At 39.0% G+C, this 19,068-nt stretch overlaps 1 pseudogene; it reads right to left on the bottom strand.

The window, feature by feature from the left end:
* Positions 1–15,860: 15,860 nt before the first annotated feature.
* The window catches only part of LOC120417941 (uncharacterized), a 158,616-nt pseudogene continuing 155,408 nt past the window's right edge, over positions 15,861–19,068 (bottom strand).

Below are 19,068 nucleotides of genomic sequence, written 5' to 3'. Positions count from 1 at the left end.
AAAAAAAAATTCTCCGATCGGGCTCAAAATTTTTCAGGGGGTTCCTTGGCCAAAATAATTAGACCCGTATTTTTTTGTTTGGCCATTAGGGTGACCTACATCGTGCTAGGGTGGTTCGAAAAATGGCAATTTTCGTCATTTTTCGCAAAACCCACTTTTTTCGAAAAATCATATCTCCGCGCCATTTCATCCGATTTTAGCTGTCTTAGATGCAAAAGAAAGGTGATAAGTTTGGCTATTTGGGAAAAATAGTAAGAAGTTCCAAAAATCTAGCTTAACTATTGAAAAAGTCGTATGATAACCTCAAATGGCGTTTTGACCGTGTCTGGACCAAAGAGCCTATGTCTGATTCCTCGGAAAATTTCCCATGACATATCAAAAAATTGGCGATGTCGAACCGTACGTTTCCAAGATATGATTTTTTGAAAGTAAAAACTGAGTTTTTCGACGCGCCACGCGCAAAAACAGGAAAATGACGAAATCGGCAAAAAAACAACTTTTTTCACTAAAACTGCGATAACTTAAAAATTTCAGCGATGACTTATACATGGCTGGGTATCAAAATGTTCATAATTGAAAGACGCAACTTTTGGTACCCAGACATCTATAGGTCATCGCTGAAATTTTTAAGTTATCGCAGTGTTAGTGAAAAAAGTTGTTTTTTTGCCAATTTCGTCATTTTCCTGTTTTTGCGCGCGGCGCGTCAAAAAACGCGGTTTTTATTTTCAAAAAATCATATCTCGAAAACGTACGGTTCGACATCGCCAATTTTTTGATATGTTATGTGAAATTTTCCGAGGAATCCGATAAAAATATTTTCAGACATAGGCTCTTTGGTCCAGACACGGTCAAAACGCCATTTTAAGTTTTCATACGACTTTTTCAAAAGTTACGCTAGATTTTTGGAACTTCTTACTATTTTTCTCAAATAGCCAAACTCATCACCTTTCTTTTGCGTCTAAGACAGCTAAAATCGGATGAAATGGCGCGGAGATATGATTTTTCGAAAAAAGTGGTTTTTGCGAAAAATGACGAAAATTGCCATTTTTTGAACCACCCTAGCACGATGTAGGTCACCCTAATGACCAAACAAAAAAATACGGGTCTAATTATTTTGGCCAAGGAACCCCCAGAAAATTTTTAAGCCCGATCGGAGAACTTTTTTTTCGGTTTAGGCTCTTTTCAAATGGAATTGCTGTATAGTTAAGGCTACCAACTCTTGCTGAGCAAAAATCCGTACACTTTGCCGATTTGAAACCATGGTATAACAAAAAATTTCAATGAATTATTTAGATAAATTAAATTTAATAAATCTGAGAATTAAAAATATAAAAATGTGTCGTTTTTACAGCTAACAAATTTCACAAAATGCTATCAGAGTGCTTATGACTTGCACGTTTAAAAGTATTCATAAAATAAACCGTGATTTGAATCAAATCATTATGTTCTTCATTTTTTTTTTTGTTAAACGTTTAAAAGTTTACGATATGTCAAGTTTAGGAATAATATCATTCTTAGTGTTTTCACGAACACTTTTCCAGAGTTTTTTTTTTTATTGAAAAGGTCCTATAGCATGTGAAACACAACAGTTTATAGGACCTTTAAAAAACATTAGATTTGTTAAATGTTCAAATGTTTTCAAAAGTTTTAGAAAGCCTTTAGAAATGGAATATATTTTGTAAGGAATTTCTAAAAGAACAATTCTGGAGTTTTTTTAAAAGGTCCTATCAACATATGAAAGACAATAGTACAAAAACTCTAGAATTATTGATAATCAAGTTTGAATTGAGGAAACCCCGGAAAACTCTCCCTTTTTAAATCAAACTCACAGAAAAATAAAAATTTCTACACCCAACCGGCGGTCGCATGATTGTGATACATGGCGGCATGATAGTATAGCAGAATCTGCATGAAAACTGTCCTCATGCATTTTTTGCTGGCTTATTATTACTATTTACATGTATGTGTCACTTACACCACTTCTTCAAATACTACTTAATTGTAGTTTGCCATAAAGCTCTATCAGCTTACTATAAATACAGTTTACTGTGACTACTAAGCTCTAGAGAGCCTGGATCTTATTATAGATCCAGGCTCTCTACTAAGCTCGTGAGTAACCTAGAGTGGTTTTTGGAATTCTATTACTAGCTGGGGTGGTTCCAATGTTGAAAAGTTTGTATATTTCAACAGGATGAAAATCCGTATGGTATGGAAAAAATCCGTGCAGTTGGTAGCCTTATGTATAGTATATATAGAGCATCTATCAGCATCAGAAATATGACTTACCTCAAAAAGAAAATACGCCCAGTCATTTTATTCCGGATGTTTAAATTTTCATAATCTTTGCTTCTTAGTACTCCAAACACTCTAATCATTAGAGCAGAAAATAGTAAAGTAGAAGAGTTGCGCTCCTAATAAAGAAAATTGTAGATAAATTGATCCTTAGAAGTAGTGCAAATCAAATCACACAAAGAGCTTTACCCACCGACCATGATTCCGCCCCATATCCATTTATGGCGCACACGATTCCGTCAGAAACGAATTCACCTATTGAGTCACCTAAATCGGTAGATCGAAACAGGGCTCGTAAGATATTCAAGCAATGTGTTCTTGTATCCGCCTTGGTGGAAACACTGCAAATTTCGATTAATTTTTTAGTAGAAAACTGCAATCCTTTAGACGAGCTCACATGTAATTCTGACGAGATTAAGGCTTGCATCATGTATGGAATACCCGCACTTCTTCGTGTGCTACACATTTTCTCAGTTTTAATATCACTTCCATCATGATCACTGGTTATAACGGATATTATTTCATTCAACCATTTCATTGGCAGCTGATGAAGAGCAGTATGTTTGGATCCCCAAAGACGGATGCACAATTTTGTGAATCCTACATAAGCCTGCTCGAAAGCTCCACGATGTTTAGTCTCAGCCAGAAGCTCAATAAAGTGTGATCCAATTTGAATAACCTGTTCACAAGTGATCAAACCACAAGGTCTTGTGGGAATCGTATCGACCACCATTTCTGGCGGCCATTTTTGATATGTTATTGGTGATTTAGATGCAACATCGCCAAGAATTAGTGAAATTTCTTTGACAGTCCGCCATGAACACAGTAAAAGCATTTGAGGAGTTGTTTCAGCATTGTTAGAGCCGCCGTTGACGTTTGATCCCAATGAGGACATTTCAATATCTTCATCAAACTCGTAATTCTCAATAGGGCTGAAGTCATTAGGCAAATGTCCTTCCGGTGATGAATTGTTGACTACGACTGACACTATTTTGGTAATTTCACAGCAAATAATTATAAGGTTAGAAATAAACTTCACCCAATGATCGCAGCTGGAAACTTCTTTGAAGTCTATTTTGTTCAACAAGTGACGTATACAGCCTAGCGCTCCGAACATTGGATTTTCTCGAGCTGCTCTTAGCAAGGATCCTTTGGCTATGTTCAATCCATCTGTAAGTATTTTCATACACCATAGCAATGCACAGTAAACCTGAAAAAAAAGGTATTACAACTCTATAAAACATTTACATCATTTTAAGTGAGCAATTCGTTAATTCACAATGCATTAACGTCATTCACAATCGTCATTCATTAATGCTCGCTAATTCGAACGTATTCGAATTAAAGAGCACTCAACCATCAAAACGAGTTGTCAAACTGATGTTGTCGTTTTAACATCATTGTTCGACTATTTCCGAACACATGGTTTCAAGCTTTTCACAGCTGTCAGTCGTTCCAATCAGCGAATTTGGATTTACTCATTCGAATGCAGTTCCATTCGAATGAGCGAATCCGCTCTGTATTTAAGGTGAATCCAATACCAATCGGATAAAAGCGGTATACGCACTTGGAAAGGGACGGGTAAAGAAAATTCAAATGGGCAGCAGCGGCAGTGAAAGCAAGTCAGAGAGGGTGAATAAAAGCTCCAAGAAATTGTTCCCTCTCTTTTGTTCCGCTGTTCGTAAAACCATTTCTTGACCCTTTTTCTTGGAAGGTGCGTATTGGCCCAAAACATGAATTCTCCTGGCAATTAAATACACTCAAGACCAGTCACTTTTTCGTCTGATACTTTTTTAGTTTTTACCCCGTTGGTCTCGTGGCGCAGGGGTAGCGGCTTCGGCTGCCGATCCCGATGATGCTATGAGACGCGGGTTCGATTCCCGCCTTATCCACTGAGCTTCTATCGGATGGTGAAGTAAAACGTCAGTCCCGGTTTCTCCTGTCTCGTCAGAGGCGCTGGAGCAGAAATCCCACGTTAGAGGAAGGCCATGCCCCGGGGGGCGTAGTGCCAATAGTTTCGTTTCGTTTTTTTCCCGTTGGTCAAACAAACGACAAAGTCAAACTAAAAACTGACGAACTGGACAACCGGAAAAAAAACTCTATCTGTTGCGAACTCGCAATAGTAATAGAAATTATTACGAACGAATAAAGACTAACGTTTATTGATTACCGTCAGTAAGGGTGGCTATGGGTCAAAAAACGATACAAATCTTTCAACGTAGGTTTGTTCGTAGATAGTTTACTAACAATATCCCAAAATATGGTGGATTATGATGAACACTACACAGAAAAAAAATGTAAATTTACCCGACACTGAAACCATGTTTTGAACGTAAACATGCTTAATGTAAATTTGAAATTTCATTTAAAACGTTGAATTGCATTTAAACACCCTTCTCGTAAAATGAGATTCAATGTAAAATATATATCTAATGTAAATAGAACTTTTGTTCCTGGGAGACATTAAATTTTAAATTTTGAAATGCATGTAATTGTACTTCTGATGTAAAATTGTCTCAATGTAAATTTAAAAAGCATTTAATTTCAATTACATATTTTTCTGTTTGCCAAATGACAGCTACCGCAGTCAACAAAAACAAATCGGTTGATAATTATTAAAGTTTGAAGCGCTGCGCAGTAAAGAGGGAGTGTTTTCGCATTAACTGCTCAATTTTGCGACGGTTAAAAAAGGTAAGTGAGTTGTTGTAGCAACAGTATATGATTGCTTTGGATTTTTGAGCATTTCATACGAAGGTAAGATTTTCAAAAGGCTTTTTGCATCACGCTCGTTCTTATGGTACGTTCGTTTGAAAAGCCGGTGCGGCACTGAGTGCCGCACTAGTCGGTGCCAGTTTTGGTTCAATCGAACGTCACTTGTCAGTGTACGTGGAACTCGCATGAAACTGAAAAAATATCGAGTGCGGCACTAGAGTTTCAGTTCCAAGATGGCGGCGAAACTCGTGCGGAACTAGCGCGAGTTTCTTCAAAGAAACACTTTGACAGCTCTGAGTGCGGCACTCAGTGTGGAACTAGCCATCAAACGAACGTACCATTAGAGTATGTTGTAAGTATCAACTGACGTAAACAGGATGCATCTGTTTGTTTATTTTTAGTCTTTGGCTACTTTACATTGGCTAACGCACGGAGTAATTTGTTTACGTTTTCTCGGCACCCTCAGCAAACGTCACACCATACAAAATTGCTGCCGGATCTTTTCCGGGAGAGATGCGGTAAAAGATCCGGCAGCAATTTGTATTGATTTGACGTTTTCTGAGGGTTCCGAAAAGTTTGGTTATGTTTTGCAAAAGACAATTATTTTGTTTGAAGTCTGAATTCTCTCTAATCGAAATAAATATGTGGCAATTCCAATCGTAGTTTCACAAACTTACATAATGCAACTTCCGGAAGTTTTTGACAAAAGGTGTCAACCGGGAATGCGTCCAAGGACAGTTGTGGGGCTTGCTCGTCCGACTTCTGGGATATAGAACCACAGCAGCACTTGACTGTGATGCCTCAGGAAACCCCAGATCCAGAAACGCCGTTTCACCCTCGATCTGCAGTTTGGACATGGCACGCGCGTCTCCCTTAACGGGTACGCCCTTAGCGTAGTTCGCCAGAAGATGGTCACCTCAAACTGTTTGTCTTCCTCCCGGACACTGCGCAAACAGTGTCATCAATCTGAACAACTCGTCCGCTAGTCGAACAGCTGCCACAAGGCGCGGAGATGGGTCCGAGCTGAAAATTGTAAGTTTTGGCTTAAACTAATTCTCGGGTTAGTTTTCAAAACGTCGTTAGAACCAAACCACTCAAGTGTAGAAAAACGATGAACAAGTTTTCGACCTTTATTTTAATTCGTATTAACATATAAGTGGGTTTCAAGGTTATATTTTTAGTCAAAATCATTGCTTTGAATATTAGCTATAGTAGCCATATCAAGTGAATTGAATTTGTTAACAATTAATGTGTGTTTTAGTCTTGTTTTATCACACAAGGTTGATTCGACCTTTTACATGAGCAAATTGTTTCTTACGTCCCTGTACTTGGGACTTTTTTTTGAGTAAGAATGACAATACGACCATTAGTAAAATTTATTTTTTTGCTTCTAAAACACATTTTAATCAAACATTCTTATTTTGAACATCGTGTCAACACCTCCCGCAAAGAGAGCAGTCGATGTTCTGTGTTTTTGGAGGAGATTGGGAGAAAACATCGCAGAGGAGAAAGGTCCGACTGACAGATTTTATTCTCTCTCTCTCGCGTTGGCTCATACGCTAGCTGAGAGCACGAACAAAAGGACGAATTACCACTGATTGTTTATCTTTTCTTCAGTGGTCCATAGTGTTATCTACGTGCGCATGTATTGCGTGTACGTACACGAAAAAAAGTGAGGTTAAATTTTGTACCAGCCAGCAAAACAAATGGTGTGCTAGTGTGTGTGAGATCGGGCTTAGATAGCTCTATAGGACCTTGAAGAACTCGGGGTTCCTGGAGTTTTCAGAGGGCGTTTATGCGTGATAAAATGGATGCGGTCATTATCGCTCGTTCCTGTTCCTCTTGATTTTGTGTTGATTCAGCGCTGTGATTTTATTGGGTTCCAAATTTTCATCATTTTTCGTTGAAACTCATTTGTGCATAATAATAAAGCAATTATAACTTAACTTACGTCCTTTTTCTATGAGCGTAAGTACATTTTTTCAAATTATCAGTACTTACGACCTTGTATCACCAAGGACGTATGTGACTCCTCCGTATCCCAAGTAACATCCCAAGCCTATCCCAAGTAACATTTTCAGTTTTGTACCTATCTTGAGGAGAGATTGAAGTTATCTTAGCTAAAAATGACCATAAAGCCATTTTATCTCCAGGACAACAATAAATCAGCATTAAACCTGAGTTAAGAGCAAAGTGGACTATTTTCGGAGGTTATCATGACCATTTATTAGGAGTCATCTAAAACTCATCAGCATAGACATTGATTTTTAAAACACTCTGCAGGTGTATTTAATTCGTGCATGGATTCCATTTTTGGCCGTTGCTTTTTCGTGTTAATATGGCTGAACTCATAAAAACTATTCTCTCTTACTCAAAGCAGTTATTAGGGCCATTTTTCTTAAAAAGCTCTTGTACAAGAAACTTTAAGAGCTTTGTTTCTTGCGAAGCTCTTGTTCAAGATTAAGCAAGAACATGTAGACTGCAGTGAGCTTTAAGGCGATTTTAACCAAGAGCAAAAGGCGTAGTACTGCGACCGTAGCGCATGCGAATTTTAGTTAGCAGGAGGTAGATCCAAAACGTTTTTTATGGTTATTTTTTCATCGTTGGATAAAAAACAAAATACATTTTTTTTTCATATTCTTTATTCATTTATTTGATTGGGATCATCATAAGTTTTCCTCGCATAAAGGAATTTACCGTCGACACAACAACACTGATTTTAATAAACAACACTAGACCAACGTTAAAACACTAGCACTCCGCGACGAATTTATCCGCTTCTCGGAACGCCTTATCCAGCTTATCCTCGAAAGGCTCTGACGGACAAACGGATGGCCTAACTGATGATTTGTAGCTTGTCGATTCTGCGCGTCGGCTTCACGGTAGCTACGGAATCGGCGCCCATGATGATTCTCGTGTTACTCGATCAACACGTGCCGGAAAAAAACATCTACTGCCCATGCATGTCAATGGACCAAATCGGCATGTACTCGATCACCCTCGGATAGGTGTACTCCGTTACATCCGCGCTGGAGCCGGAAACGGGCGAAAAGTATCACTTGTTTACCGGGATCACAAATTTTGGTAAAAGTTTCTTTGACACTAAACCGACCGACTGTACAAAAAAATGTGATTTGACAGATCAAGTTCAAATAATCTGGAAATATGCTTTCATAGAACAGAGTAGTTTTAATTTAGTTTCAAAGCAGTTTGACAATGCTTAAAAGTCTTATAAATAACCTCTCTGGGATAGCTTTAAGAGAAACAATGAAGTGTGATATAAAACTATGTTCCATGCTCTTAAAGTATTCTTAAAGATATTTTTAAAACTTTCGTATCATAAACCCAGCAAGTTTTGATCAATGTTTTGTAACCGTTGGTCACAACCCTTGACGAATTACCTCTTCAACTTCAGTAGTCCCTTCACATTTCACTACACTTTACAGTAGTGAGGGGGCTAATTTTACTAGTGTTAGCGAGGCTGAAGCCCACCAATTTCCCAGGGTGGGGATTATGTAAACGTCCAGATGACATAAGGAAATTGGTGGGAAAATGGACTCGGGAAAACCAACAAGGAGCCGATTTTGGGGAAAAATCGGTCTCTTCCAATCAGGTGTCCGAGTGGACAAGACGTGCTCCTCGGTGTGTTGGTCGTCAATTGCCGCACACAAGGCGGGACCCGGAGGTTCCGCGAGCGCGCGTCCATCTCGGTTTGGTCGGCCTGGGCATCGTAAGTCCAGTATGGCATTTGCCCACGTCTAACCGTAACAGGACCACCCCCGTCGTCTGGCGCCTCCCCGCGCCATCAACGCCAAGGACGACTACCCTCAGGCCGCTGGCCTTAAACGCTAAGGAGGGCCTCTCTCGGCGAGCCCAAATCGGTGGACTCCGGGGCTTGCCGATTCGACAAGGAGAGAAGACACCTGCCCGTTACGAAGCCAGCAACGCCTGCTGGTCGTCCATCCACATCCGGCACGGAAGCCGAAGCCGAAGACGGCCCGAAGGCCGCAGTACGAAGCTGCGTCCGGCGACGAAGACCGGAGATCGCAGCTGGGGAACAACCGCCATCGCCGAAGCCAGCAAGCCAAGAAACCCCCTCCCCCCCCTGGCGCTGGCGCTTACGACCTTTTGAAAACTAACCCGAGAATTGTGCATTATTTTCAGATTAACTAACCATCAGCCGGGACCGTGGTGTAGGGGTAAGCGTGGTTGCCTCTCACCCAGTCGGCCTGGGTTCGATTCCAGAAGGTCCCGTTGGCAATTTTTGAGACGAGATTTGTCTGATCACGCCTTCCGTCGGACGGGAAGTAAATGTTGGCCCCGGACTAACCTAAAAAGGTTAGGTCGTTAGCTCAGTTCAGGTGTAGGAGTCGTCTCCCTGGGTCCTGCCTCGGGGAGTCGCTGGTAGGCAGTTGGACTAACAATCCAAAGGTCGTCAGTTCGAATCCCGGGGTGGATGGAAGCTAAGGTGTAAAAAGAGGTTTGCAATTGCCTCAACAATCAAGCATTCGAACACCTAGTTTCGAGTAGGAATCTCGCAATCGAGAAGCCAAGGCAATGCTGTAGAGCGAATAATTAGATTAACCATCAGCTTTGCCGGTTTGGACACCAGACATTAAGTGCCGTTGACGTTATTTTTTGTGTGGTTTCGGGCGCAGCCGAAGGGTCAGGGTCGTATACGAGGCGAGTTACGCTTCACATGAGATTTTGGTGCTGGGGGCATGATGACTTTGTAGTACGACGTGGCCCAGTAGTTGGTATAGTTGTTCTGCGATCGAACGAGCGCCACGAGCAGGTCCGCTGAGACGGCTGAAGTCCGAGCGATCTTCCCGGGCAGACGGTAATAACAAAATTCATGCCATTTCAATAACAAATACGGTTAAAATAACAGAAAATGTTATGGAATCTTCTTGGAAAATCTAGTTTTACATAAGAGTTTAATAACAGTTTTTGTTATCATAACAAAATTTGTTATTGGGCTGATATTGGTTGGAAGCCAAAACAACTTGGGAATAACATTTTTTGTTATGGGACCATCCATAAACCACGTGGACACTTTAGGGGGGGGGGGGGTATGGCGATTGTCCACGATCCATACAAAAAAGTTGTCCACGAGGGGGGGGGGGTTAAAGATTCCCAAAAAAGTGTCCACGTGGTTTGTGGATGGTCCCTATGGAAGAATACCTCCAACTGTTATTGGGATGATCGGATTAGTTGTTAAAATAACAAAAAATAATAACAAAGATTTGTTCGAAGAATAAATAAAAATGTTATTAATCTGTTATTACAATAACAATCCAATAACAAAAAAATCATAACGAAGAATAACAATTCATGTTATAAATAACATAAAATGTTATTGGCCTGGTATTTTCCAATATCAAAAATTATTCCTAAGTTATTTCCGTCTGCTCGGGTTGCTGCAGCATCTTGCGGTCCTTCGGGCTTCCATGTAGATAGCACGGTTCGCGATAGTCATCTTCGGCTCAGCCGGAATGTTGATGTTTCAACCACCTTACGCTCCATGCGGGCATACTTCTTGGTATAATTGGCCACGCGCAGCAGGTTCTACTTGCGATGGAGCAGCTTGAGCTTGCGGCACGACACCTTCGCAGACGTCCCGGGCAGGCGATCACCTTAGCCTTGGCTGCATCAGTTTCGATTCCCTCAATGCCGGTAGTTTGTTCTCGTTGTTGGCCATGTTGGCGCCAGCACCTTGACGGCCGTCTTCGGTATTTATGATATTATTAGCCACAAATTTCAACGTTTTAAGTCGAGAAAAACAAAGACCTACCTGATGCTGTGCACGTTTCACGTCAAAAACACGGAAAAAGGTTTTTTTCCGGAGGCCTACAGCGTGGTGTATCAGGCCAAGGACAAACGGACGTAAGAAATTGTAGCTTGACCCATCTGGATTCTGGTACTGCGGCCCAGAACTTCCGCGGACCGTATACAAAAAAAAAAAAAAATTGACAGCAAAACAAAACCATCACAGAATCTACTCACCGTTCTAGATAAAAAAAACGTGGGGTACACATCCAGTGTGTGCAATCTACTCATTGTGAGCGTTAGGTTTATTTTTCGTTTTAGCATGGACACCCACCTTACACTCTAGAGAAAATCTAGTAATTGAATTAGGTTTCATCCGTATTTTTCTTGCCTTTTGTATTAAAATGTTAAAATTTATTAATCTTTTCATTTTAATCGTACACTATTTGTTTTTATCCGCTATTTTCGTCTGCAGTTTTTTTTGCTTTGGGTGGTAAGGCTAAAACCGCGGTTGGTCCATATCGCCTCGTCCACTCTCTCGTCAGCGCTCGCAGTGAGCGGTCGTGATTTTTAGCGCGTTTTCTGGCGGTGTTTTGTTTACCTTCGCCGACGGCCATGGCGGCGGCCGCGGAGGCGGGAAGTGATTGGACGGTCCAAAAGACCAAGGAAGGGAGGCTGTTCTATTGGAACAAAGCTACGAACAAAAGTGTGTGGGAGAAACCGGACGGGTTTGAACCAGAGAAGCAACCGGCGACGGACAAGAAGGATGACTGGGATGACGATCCGGATGTCACACCCCGCGTTCGCAAGTACCTGGCCGGCCAAGGGGATGAATGGATTGTTTACTTCCGGCCGAAGTGTAAACCGTTGAATGCGATGCGGATCTCAGCCGACCTGTGGAAGCATTACCCCGGAGTGACCAACGTGACCAAGCTGAATCAAAACAAACTTCGTGTTGTGGTCAACAATCCGAAAGAAGCCAACGACATCGTTTGCGATCCGCGATTCTGCGTCGAGTACCGGGCATGGATTCCAGCACGTTCGGTAGAAATCGACGGAGTGGTGAGCGAGGAAGGACTGACAGCGAAACAGATTCTGAACGGAGTTGGCCAGTTCAAGCGAAGGAACCTGCCGACAGTCCAGATCATCGAAGTCAGACGGATGGCAACTTCGGAGGGCGAGGCCGCGAACAAACGGTTCATTCCATCAAGTTCGTACCGAGTTACGTTTGCCGGAACAGCACTGCTGGATTTCCTGCTGATTGACCAGGTACTCCGACTACCAGTACGAATGTTCCACCCCAAGGTCATGAGCTGCACGAATTGCCGGAAATTGGGTCACACGAAGTCTTTTTGCTACAACAAGAAGGTCTGCGGCAAGTGTGGTGAGAAGCATCAGGACGAGCAATGTCAGGCAGTGCAAAACAAGTGTCTGCTCTGTGGAGGGGCTCCGCACGAAACTCGTTCCTGTCCCAAGTACAGGGAACGTTCGGACAAGTTGGAGCTGGAATTGAAGAGGCGCTCAAAGCGATCTTTCGCGGAGATCGTCAAATCGGCTGCAGCTACAGCCAGGAATGAGAATCGATACGCTGTCCTTTCAGACGAAGAACCGGAAAAGGAGTTGTCCGGTGTAGAGCTGACATTCCGCCCTGGAGGAGGAGATCGCAAGAAGAAGGAACAATCTCGCAACCAACTCGACAAAACTGGAAAAGTTTTGAAGGATACTTCCCTCCTAGCGGACAAGGAAGATTTCAACCAAGCATTCCCTTCGGTAGGGTCAACAAGGAAACACCAGGAGATGGCCAAAGTGAAAGTTCCTTTTCCACAAAAGGAGGCTATCAAGTCCGTCGGCATGCGGATTCCGTTTTCCAGCATCGTGGAGCTGGTTCTGTCGACGATGAGCGGACCGACCAGAGCAATCGTGGAACCTCTGGTACCTTTCTTTCGAGCAATCGGTAAACAGTATGCCGAGAATTCGATCCTCTTGGAGTTTATCAGCTTTGACAGTTAGAATTTAGGAAAAATTATTGAATTATTGACCCTCGGTCCCAACTTGATGTGTAAATGTCTAAAAGGACCTAATAAAAATAAGCTTATAGAATAAAAAAAAAAAATATCGCCTCGTCTGCAGAGTGAGAGGAGCGGAAAGGTGTGCACTTGACGATCAGTTCATTCATCATTTGTGGTAAAACGGTGTGGGGCTTGGGTTAAGCAAGCCTCTGCAAGCTTGCAAGAACGTCTCATTCAAGATTGTCATCAAACGTTCGGACAATAAAATCAAGGTAAGTGAAATTTTACTTGATGCGAGAGTATATGGGAATTAATTATTTATTTTTCGATAGATTGAAGGTCGTTGTCGTCGGTTAATCGATTTCTGTTGGCAAATCCCTTTATGCCAATAATAAATAGGATGAACAACAGATGCCGAGCATGGCCAGTTTCCTGCAGTACTATATTTCCAGTTGCGGATGCTGATAATGTTCTAAGGACATTAGGTCTATTCCCGTACTTGCAGAATTGCAGAATTTCTGCAGCTTCTGCAGAATTCTGCAGTCCGCATAAGTCACTTTTTTGCAGCACGTTCCCGTACTTTTCAACTCGCTCTCTTCATCTCTCTCTTTTGCAGAAGTTCTGCAAGGAGCGAGGCAAGGAGAGAAGCAGCAAAAATTTTGCCTGGGTAGCGCGTTCCAGTACTTTTTCTGCAATATTGTACACAGTTGATCTAATCTAATCTAATCTAATCAGACCCTAGCGCAGCCAATCTTTCGAAGGGATCCTGGAAAGTGCCTTAGGTTAGATGACGCCTAGCACTCTTCTTGTCATTTATTAACATTTGTAGTGCGCCATTGCATTAGAATGCATTGAAACATCACAAGCGTTAAACCGGCCAGGCCTACTGCGTAAAGCCGTATCGCAGAGATGACTCGTAATTGGGTTGAATTTGAGCACTGAGTGTTCGAACAACAACACAATTCTGAATCGAAAGGGGAGGAAGAAGCGTGGGGACACACCACCATACGCTCCGAGATTCTGCAATATTGTACACAGTTGAGTGGATTTACTCAAATTGGGTATTAAAGTTATTTAATGATTTCAAAATATTAAAATAGAGGGATTGACGAGGGGATTGAGAAAAAAAGTAATTGAAAGGAGTTTGCCTCTAGAACGGGGGCATTATTTTTTTATTCAACTTAATATTTTATTTAATAGCATGCACCATTTATTAGGTTACTAGAAATTAATTATGCTTAGGTAGAAATTATACATTAAAAATTATTCAAAACTTTTACATTAGGTAAAAAATAGTGAGGGTTGCAGGTACGTTTTACAAAAATAATTAAAAAATGACAAACAAAGGTACCATAAATACACGTTTTAATAGCAAAATGTTTGAAATATTATTCAGGAAAACATAAATAAATTATAAATGGATGTCACATGGAAGAACAACGGTGACGCAGCGAAATTGACAAATTTAAAAAAAATAAGTGAATCACAAACTCATAAATTTAGAAATCTAGACATTTAGAAATTCATGATTAAAAATATTTACAAAAAAACTTATATTTTCAAATTGAGAAACTTAAAAAAATTCTGATATTTGAGAAATTTAAAAATGCAAATATTTATATCAGAAAAAAATAAATAAATAAAACACAAATTCAAAGCCTCGTTCAAAGCTTGAAAAATACAAAAAACTAAAAAATAAATATATCAAAATGTTCAAAATATCAAAAAAATCATAATTTTAAAAATTCAAAATAAACTTAAAAGTTCCTAAACTTAAAAATTCTTATATTTTGAAATTCTGAATAAAAAAATCAAAAGCTTGAATATTTCAGAGTCCAGAACACCAAAAATTCAAAAGCTACAATAAAAAAAATAAAGCTGCTAAAAAATTTCAAAAATAAGTAATGTTTTAAAATTCTGTGAATCAAAAATTTTAAAATTCAGATATTAAAAAAATAGAAACAGTAAGTACTCTATTTTCCGAAGAACTTGTCAAAATTTCCAACCTCTAATCTGAGCTTCTAACCTAAAATATGACTCCAATAAAAATTGTACTTTTTATGATTCAAGATGGCGGCATTTAAAAATTTCCGAATTTTAGAATTTAAATTTCTTAAAATAGAAGAATTCGACAAAACTACATCAATTTTTTTTGGTTCATATAAGAATACGAATTGGTAGCACCGTTAAAGGTACAATGTATTATTTGCTAATTAAATTTACCTAGGGGAGTGTGGGGTAATTTGGACACCCTAAGGAAAATGCTCTGCCACGGGCTGTATGGACATTTTAAAGGAATGTGGATGACACCAGAGGATATTAGAGGCCATATTTTATGGAAAAATGTTATTCATTTCGATAAATTTTGATGAAAAACTCATTTTTATCGCAAAAAATAAAAGGTGTCCAAATTACCCCTATATTTTTGTGTGGGGGTAATATGAACACCCCTATGGGGTAATATGGACATACCTTTTGGGGTAATATGGACACCTTTTGTGGGGTAATTTGGACACATGTTGAAGAATAAGTTTAACATTTGAATTTTGAGCATGTTTTTTAACCTTCATCCTGGTTTTGTAATTGCTTTATACTTTTAGGTATGTGTTTTTTTGCTCACAATATTTCATCAAAGGTTTAAATAATGATTTTCTGATAGAACTATAATTCAATAGGAAGATAACAAATAGTTCAATGTAGTATACATAATTTAATCATTCATTCTGAAATGATTTGAACATTTATTTTGGATTAGGCACAAGTATAGTTTTTAATGATTAAGGTATCGTTTAGATTTATCTAAACCAATCTTTATATAGAACTAATTAAACTGAAACTATCAATTTTTTAATTTCATACGCCCGTAGTCCTTCAAATTTAAATATTATTGTAAGCCAGCATTGAAGTTATAAATGTCAAAGAAATTAATTAGAAACAAACAACACTCCCTTTAAATTTATCTGAATCCCTTTAAAAACTCATCCAACCATGAAAGTTACTTTTTTTGCCTGACAGGTAGACTTTCAGGTATGTCCAAATTACCCCACAAGCCATGTCCAAATTACCCCCATAGCATGTTTTATCAAAAATTGCAATTTTTAATGATATATATGGATAAAATGCACAATATTTATACGTACATATCTCAGGCATTGTCCAAGCAACCCCCTTAAACAAAAATTGTCCACTTTTTTGCCGTAGAATCCCTGCAAAACCTTATTTCCCAACCCTCAAAAATTAGAGCTTAAGGCAGTGCCAACTGGCCTTTGGAAACTTTTGCATATTATACCAAAACTACTTAACCTATTCCAACTTTTTTGGTTTATTCATACTCCTAGGCCATTACTAGTACTAGCCTTATCACTTAAATTGCCGTTTTCACTTTATATCCGAAGAAAACGTGATTTTTAAAGGGGTGTCCAAATTACCCCCACTGTCCATATTACCCCAAACTCCCCTATTATTTAAACACACATATTTAGTCTTTTCACAAACAATTGAAGATCAAAAATTATTTCTAAACAAATATTTATTTGAAATTATTAAACACAAAAGAAATGTGTCTTTTAAAAGATTTTTAAAACAATCTGTTATTATAATTTTTTTTTTGTTGAGGTATTAGCCGTGCTGTAATACTGACTTTAGTTATCTTTTTTTGTCAGGTTAAAATATTAACACTAAAAAAATCGCTATATCATAATGTAGTTCAGCCTGAAACCCATTTCAATAAAAACAGACATTAAAAAAACTACCCCAAAAATCCATTAATTCAAAATATACAAACTTCCCTTCAAAAAGACTACTTCAATTTAGTAACAATAAAACATAAAGTTTATTGCAACTTATAATTAAATTGATGATTTCACCCAACTTGCAAATTTTACGTAAGCGTGTACTCAACATCCATCACACCAAATTGCAGTAACTTTTCAACAAGAAAGAGAAGAGAGAGCTTGCAGAAAAGTACGGGAACGGTTTTGCTGCAACTTCTACCTCTCTCACTGCAGAAGTTCTACCTGAGAGAAAAGTTACTTTTGTTACAGAAAAGTACGGAAACGCTCTGCTGCCGTTTTTGTGCAGAATTGCAGAATTCTGCAGTACGGGAATAGACCTATTATCTTTGTTCAGGCCAGGAACATTTATAGCACCTGGTAAAGAACACCTTTTAAGCATGCGATCTACGATTATCCGTGAAATTGTCTACCAAATACGAAAGGTAAACTGTTCTTTACACATTTTTTTTCCTATTTCCAGATAGTCAACACGTCGGAAGTTCCGTCACAAATCGCTTCAGTACCATCTGTTTAAAAGGTTTCGGCCACCGTTATGAGTTGAAGCGGCTTACACGGCATGATCGTTCAATTCAGGAATTGGGTACTAAAGCCCTATGTCAATTTTTATGTACAACGGTTAAAAACACGATCAAAAACCATTTCTGATCACTTTTTTTCATTTTTATGCAAAAAAAATTAAAGACAAGACAACATTTTTTCGATGGATCAACTATGGTCCCCTTGGAACGAGCTGTCAAGTAGGAACTTTTCTGTCAAGAAGAACCGCGAGGTTTATTTTTCAAAATTGATTTAAAAATCCATTTCAAACTCTTTGTGGTTGTACAAAGGGTCATTGTACTCAGAAAAATAAGCTTTATCGCTGTAAGCAATAATATCAACAATCTAAGCTTCATTTTAGGTCCCAATTCAGGATACGTTCAACTATGGTCAACCGATGACGTTCATAATTATGCCGTAAGTAGAAACAGAGTTTAAGGTTTTTTCATAAACACATTTGATTTCAGTGGGGTCGGGTCAATTGGCAGAAAACCGATCGGCAGAATGCCGAATGGCAGAATGCCAAATGGCAGAAAATCACATGGCAGAAAGGACAAATAGCAGAATAGGTCAAATGGCAGAATATTAAATGGCAGAAAAAGTCAATCAGCAGAAAATTAAAAGGCAGAAAATTAATTGGCAGAATAAGTCAAAGAGCCGAAAAATCAAAAGGCAGAAAAATCAAAAGGCAGAAAAATTAAAAAGCAGAAAAGTTAAATGGCAGAACGTTAATAAGCAGAAAAATTAATTGGCAGAAAATTAATTAGCAGAAAATTAAATGGCAAAAAGTTGATCAGCAGAAAAAATAAATAGCAGAAAATTAAATGGCAGAAAATTAAACGGCAGAACAGTTAGTTGGCAGAATAGTTAGTTGGCAGAATAGTCAAATGGCAGAACAGCCAAATGGCAGAATAATCAAATGGCGGAATAATTAATTAGCAGAAGAGTTGAATGGCAGAATAGTTAAATGGCAGAATGTCAAATGGCAGAATAAATAATTCACAGGAGAGTTGAATGGCAGAATAGTCCAATGGCAGAATAGTCAAATGGCAGAACAGTCAAATGGCAGAATAGTCAAACGGCAGAACAGTCAAATGGCAGAATAGTCAAATGGCAGAATTCAGACCGAAAAAAAAAACCATCAAAAGCAATGGTGGGGGGGGGGGGGTAAATAATTGTGCCTGCTTTTCTTATAAGAGGTAAAACGTTTACAATTATTGTACTTGGAATTCTCACTTATATATTACATTATTTTCCACGGACTTGATTTAATATTAATAGTACGTTCGTTTGAAGTGCCGCACTCGTCGGTGCCAGTTTTGATTCAATCGAACGTCATTTGTCAGTGTGTGTGCGTGGAACTCACATGAAACTGAAAAAATATCGAGTGCGGCACTAGAATTTCAGTTCCAAGATGGCAGCGAAACTCGTGCGGAACTAGCACTTTGCTTATATTGTAACTTCAGTGTTTATTCAACATAAACAGTTTATCAAGTTTATCAAACAGTTCATGCAATAAAAGTAATAATTTTTAATAAATTGTACTGTTTAACATTTAGAGTCTTTTTGAATAGGTCCTTAAAGGGGAGATTAACTTTGCCACATAGGGTTATTTTTTTCACTGTTTGATTTTTTATAATTTTTGTATTTAAGATATCGTAAAACCCTTTCAATCAATTGTTGTACACATCATGGAGAATGTTTGGTGAAAATATGAACATTTTTGGGGGTCATCCATAGAAACTGGGTGGTCGATAAACGACGTACTTTTGGTATTTTGATATTAACTCGTATCCAATCCGTTCAAATATAGGTAATATGGGTATCAAACTTCATGATTTTGAATGGCCCATTCAGACAAGATAATTTGAGGTCAATTTTTGGACCATGGCCACTTCGGAACCGTTTCTGGGTACCCCCGGGGAACCTATGAAGTGGCCAATATCATATCAAAG

This window comes from Culex pipiens, chromosome 2, assembly GCF_016801865.2.
Source record: "Culex pipiens pallens isolate TS chromosome 2, TS_CPP_V2, whole genome shotgun sequence".
NCBI lineage: Eukaryota > Metazoa > Arthropoda > Insecta > Diptera > Culicidae > Culex > Culex pipiens.
Note: the sequence above shows the minus strand (reverse complement) of the source record. Positions and strands in the feature narration are given on the sequence as shown.